At 29.8% G+C, this 5991-nt stretch overlaps 1 long non-coding RNA gene across 1 annotated transcript; it reads right to left on the minus strand.

Moving 5' to 3' along the window:
- Nucleotides 1-406: 406 nt before the first annotated feature.
- On the minus strand, nucleotides 407-1488 carry LOC110230959. The gene is made up of 2 exons (XR_002334052.1): nucleotides 1091-1488; nucleotides 407-657 (listed from the first exon to the last, which is right to left on the minus strand). It is a non-coding gene; the product is annotated as an uncharacterized LOC110230959 (long non-coding RNA).
- Between the last annotated feature and the right edge of the window lie 4503 nt (nucleotides 1489-5991).

The raw sequence follows: 5991 nt of genomic DNA on the forward strand, positions 1-5991 counted from the left end.
CCCTAAATTTTAACAAATCAAAGATATTTTGTCCATTGATTAGTGTCCAAGCAATCAAGTCTAAATGGTCATATAGTAACTCACATGGTCGTTTCATATCAATAACAAGTTTATACATGAACGATAATAGCCAATTTAGAGTACATTGTTTATTTTTCTTTAACCATGTATTCACTTGTGTATGGACACTTCCATCATTATATAGCATTTCGTCGTTATTTAAGTATGAAGAAGAATCTAAATGTCAATTACTTGGCTTTTACTTATATTTTAAAACTCGTAAAATATGGAGCTACAAGTAAACAGATTTGAAAAACAGGTTCATGTCTTGTACCTATATAAAACAAATAATCAATAAGTTGGCTTCTATTAAGATTTTATAATTCGTAAAACATGGAGCGATAAATGAAAAAAATTGAGAAATGGTTGCATGTCTTCTACGTGTATATAATTTGACTCGTTCTTTAATAAGTCTTACAAAAAATATCCACTAATCCAAAAGATAACAAAAAACGTATATAGTGTATGAGCACTATATCCATCTTTGCAGATGAATTGACAGATTCCGTTGGATGACATCAATAAATAGGCGTCCATCTGACCATCCATGTTTGTTCTCTCATCACGTTGTGCCAAAGATTGACTAAAAGCGAAAGTCTTTGGAAGCAACATAAATATTTCCAAAATCAATCACCAAATAACATAACATCTGTGAATGAAAATTAGTCTAAGATCTAAGCCGAAATCTCCATCAATTATCTTTAATCAATTTCACAGAACCAGAACTAGCAACAAGCTCCATCAATAAGCGAATCAACCATCAAAAAGCTCCTAATCACATAACAAGATTTTCTGAATATATACATCCCAAAAATCATCATGAATCAAAGGATATTTTATTGAAACTGGAAACAGATATGAACTTAGCAACAAACTCCATCAATAAGCGAATTAACCATCAACAAGCTCCTAAACGCATAAGATTAACCAGATTGATTGGTCACGGTTCCTAAAAAACATCTCGAATCCTTTATCAAAAAAACTAAAATACAAGTGAAGAAGAATTAGAGCTAGATCTAGAAATTCTTACCAAGTTGGGCTTGAATTCCTTCATCTTCTGCAGATTTTCAACTTCACCTTAAGCTTCTTCTGTTCCACGTCCTTTGTCTCAAGTTCCTCTTTCTTCTTCCTCAGGATGTCATCTTTCTCATTTAGCAAATCCTTGGTTTTATCCTTCTCGATCTTCATCTTCTCCAACATCGCTTGCATCTCCATCAAGTCTTTCTCAAACGACTTCGCTTCTTTCCCCTTGCCTGAGACCAGCGACAACAATGGTGACTCGACGATCTCATGCTTCTGCTTCTTTCCTCTAGGGTTTCTGTTGATTCGGTAAGGTTGAGAGGTTTTTCATTGTAGACTCGCCCATAAGAGAGAAGAAGATGTAGAATCAATCTGGGAGAGAAGCTTTGGTTCGCAACGAATGATTGATTGTGAAATCTCGTTTAAAAAATGATTTTTTTTGGATAACAAACTTAGGGTCTAAATGGTAACTGAGGAATCTGGCTGAATTGCTGAATCTAGCTGAATATATTTGTGTTTTTCTACGAAATCTGGCTGAATAATTTAAACTTCAAATGGTAACTGCTGAAGGCTAAATTTTTTTAATAATTAATCAAATAAACTTCTAAAATTATTAATTAGAAAATTGTTTCACTAAAACCGACGAAATAACCGAATGGATCTTAAATTTCATTATCGAAAGAACCAGAACCAAAATATTTTGGATACTTAAATGAAACTGAAATATAATTATATATCCAAAATATTAGTTAGTTTTATACAAACTAATAAAATAAATTTCCAAATAATAAAACCCGAACCAGAATCAAATGGACACGAACCATAATAACCAAAAAAACTAAAAAATATTTGAAAAGTTTTTGGTTTCTAATCCGTTCTTGATTCCAAAATACCCGAAACCGAACCGAACATAAACCGAAATTTTAAAATTACCGAATGGATACTAAGCTCGAGAACCAAAATATCCGAAACCAAAAATTAAAGAATCAAAACTGAAATAAAGACCGAACATCCAAGACTATCCGCTATTATCCTTAATGAAATCATAATATTAAAAAAATATTAAATCTATTAATTCTTTAAAAATCCACAAAAAAATTATTAGTTCCAAAAACCAAACTTCAAAATACATTATTCAAAAATACATATCAAAATTCACAAATGAAATGCATCTGTTGAAGGTTTGATTAATTCAATAAAGAAAAGAATAATGTGGGACTATTATGACAGAACGCCAAAAAGTCTACAAGAATTCCACATACACAAATGATGTAACATTTCTATCTTCCACAAGAATTCCTCAACAAATCCACATAAACATGTTACCATTTACAGCCTTAATCCCACAAAATATTTGTGTTCAGAGAGGCATTTGGAAAACCATACTCGAATGATTAATCAAATACAATAAGACTTTTATAAATAAATACTCGATAAATTAATAAATTCTTTCGGTTCCGAGTTGGAACAATGTAAAGAATGACACAAATCGATAAAATAATAAGATAATAACTTTTTTGAAAATCCTATGTAAATATATGATCCCATCAATATCATAAATTAATAATTATATAAACTCGCCCAAGACTCGCCAAAAAAAAATGCATGTTCTGAATATAGATATCTCAGTATTGTAGTAAAATCCAGCCATAACAAACACGAATGAAGACTTGGGCTTTGTCTTCTTTATACAAACGCCATTCTCGAATCGCCAAGGGTATATCTACAATATGCCAAAAGCTATGATTGAGAATGCATGCAGCATTATGCGTTATTAATTTATATTCAAAAAGTGAACATCTATTATTGATTCCTTGTCGCCAGTGTCATAATATTGTTTCTAATTGCACAAAATTTGTTAACGTTCGAGTATGATCAATGAAATTTTCTAGAATGAATTTTTCCGTAGAGGTTTGTCATTTTCTAAAAATTTTGAGGGGATGGTGGTCAAAACCTTTTCTTCAATAGTTTCGAGAGCATAAGCATATAACACCAAAAAGAAAACTGACCGACGGAGATACGATAGGAGGGTTTGGTTGTGAAGGGGAAGGGGGAGGCCAAATCCGAGGCCAACATGTGGATTCATGATCGTCGTTGCTAGTAGAAAACAAAACAAACATACAAAATATTCAATTAAAAAAATAGTCATTTCACGACTCATAAACCTATGGTGTCAAATTTAACTATTAATCATTAATTATCACCGCAACCATCAATCTATATATATATATATATATATATAATGAGAGAGTTTTCTCTCCTCTTAAGATATTCATATCATCATGTTAAACATCCAATTATACAAAGTCATGTCATCAGTCATTTTTTATTTACCTTAAAGTCTAATTATAGTGTCCCATTAAAGGCCCAAGTGACATAACAAATGAGAAAAAGGGTTTGTTATTGTATGTATTCGTGAATATATATGTGTATAACTCCCTCTTTGTGAAACCACACGCCGCTGCGAAGTTATTAATGCCGTGGTATTAATATTGTTGTTACTGTGAACCTCGTGGAGGAGTAGTGAGGTTTACGTACAAAAGAAAGAAAAAAAAAGTTGGGGGAGGGGAACTGCTACCAATTAGCAATACAAAGTCTGAAACATTTTATGTTTGTGAATATATGTATATATATAGCCAAAGATAAAGAAAAGTCTTGTGTTTGCTGTGTTTGTTCATTTAATTCATATTTATTTATAGAGCCCTTATTTATATTGACGTTAATTATAATTAATATAAATTTTAATTAAATAAAAATAAATTAAATCAAATAAATGAAATTTTAATATATAGTAATAATAATACTATAAAAATTTTACTAGTAATAATATATATATATATATATATATAATATGAGTATTTTTTCTTATCTTAAAATCTCCACATCATATGTTAAAAATCCAATTAAACAAAGTCATGTCATCAATACTTTCTATTTTCTTACGTGAAAGTTTAATTACAATGTTCATTTAATTCATATTTCTTTATATTGATGTTAAGTATAATTAATAGAAATTCTAATTAAATAAGAAAAATTAACAATTGTTTTTTTAATATAGTAAAAATAAGGTTAGATCGTCGTTCTCAATCATAGCGTTTGGCACATAGTGGATATACCTTTGGCGATGCGAGAATTGCGTCCGCATAAAAAAATACAAAATCCAAGTCTTCATTCGTGTTTGTTATAACATATTTATTTATATCTCGTTATAACATATTTATTTATATTATAGTTTATAATTATTATTAAGTAACGGTATACCACGAGTCCACGAGACAATTATTAATAAATTGAGGATTTAACCCGTATTAAAGCGGTATATAAATATTGATTCAAATTCGTCCACCATATAAATCATTTCAGAATTATAACTCGTTCCGTAATTTCTTAACCCGTCCCGTGATTTGTTTTTATTTTAAAATTTAATGATTATTTATTATATATAAAAGTTTAAAAATCATATCATTCTCTAAGACATTTATATTTTACTAAACTGAAGATTTAATATGTATTAAAGCAGTATGTTAATGATATTTTAAAATTTTATAAATATTTTTATTAAGTAACATTATACCATAGGACAATTTTTGGTTTTATACAATCTTTTCTAAATGAGACTGATTTAATATGTCTAATATTGGTGGTATCAAAACAAAAAAAGATTTAATCCATATTGAAGAAGCGGATTAATGATATTTTAATCTTTTTCTTATTGTTGATTCAAAAACCCGTCACGCCAAACCCGTCCGGCCAAAAAACTCATTTATTTTATTAATGTTGATCTTATTTATGATATGATTCTGAATCATTGTCTAAATATTTTAATCGATGTAGAACGTTAAACACACATTTTCGTCAATTGGATAATATATGTCCGTTTTTTAAATTTCGAATCACAGTATATGTAGAAAAAAAAAATTGATTTTTTTTTTTTACTTTATATATTATATGATGATCCAAAACAGTTAAAAACAAATCAAACAAAGATGATGGGAGAATCATAATTCTAAATCTTAATCAAATCTTCTAAATATCTAAATTATTAAATATGAAATATCCGGTGTATGAGTTGGGTTATTAAATTATTAAATTATTAAATTATTTTTATGAAGGAATTTAAAAAACGGGTCGGATATCCGATTAACCCAGAAGTATTTTTACCCACCCGTCACCAAAGTGTTGCAAAAATACTAGTATAGATTGAGAGATCTATATTCTAAACATGCTTCCAATCAACTTACACTACAACACCAAAAAATATAAAAGGCTTGATATTGTTCGAGTCTAATAAGAAGTAGATTTGTAGAAAAGTTTTAAAATAACCATTTAAATTACCAAAATATTACCAGATTAAAATCTCATCAAACAAAACTCTAAATTTTTCAACACATCCTACAAATCCTTTATTCTTATTTTCTCCTACTTCTCTCCCTTCTTCTTCTTTTCGTCAACTTCATCAAAGATATCCCAATGCTTTTTTGAGACAATCGGCGGTTCTTTTTCCTCGTTAACTTTCTCTCTTATATGTTGTGTCTTTATCGGTTTTGAGTCTTTGTTTTCTTTCCTAGATCATATCTTTTAAAGAGTCAAAGCATGTTTTTAGAGTCTTTCAATCCTTTATCGAGTCTGTACATGTTTCAGGAAGCTATGCTGGAGTTGGAGGCTTTTAGTATCAAAAACGGGCGTTAGGAGATGAAATAGAAATATAATGATTCAAGACAAATCTGACGGAAAATGGCATCAGACAAATCTCATTAGACAACTGCATGATGCACAGTTCCAGTTTCCTGCCCAAATCTGCTGGAAAATGGTATCAGGCAAATCTCATCAGGCAACAGCCTGATGCACAGTTATGGGTTCCAGCCCAAACATCTGCTGGAAAATAGCATCAGGCAAATCTCATCGGGCAAC

The sequence above is a fragment of the Arabidopsis lyrata genome (genome assembly GCF_000004255.2).
Source record: "Arabidopsis lyrata subsp. lyrata unplaced genomic scaffold ARALYscaffold_2, whole genome shotgun sequence".
Taxonomy (NCBI): Eukaryota; Viridiplantae; Streptophyta; class Magnoliopsida; order Brassicales; family Brassicaceae; genus Arabidopsis; species Arabidopsis lyrata.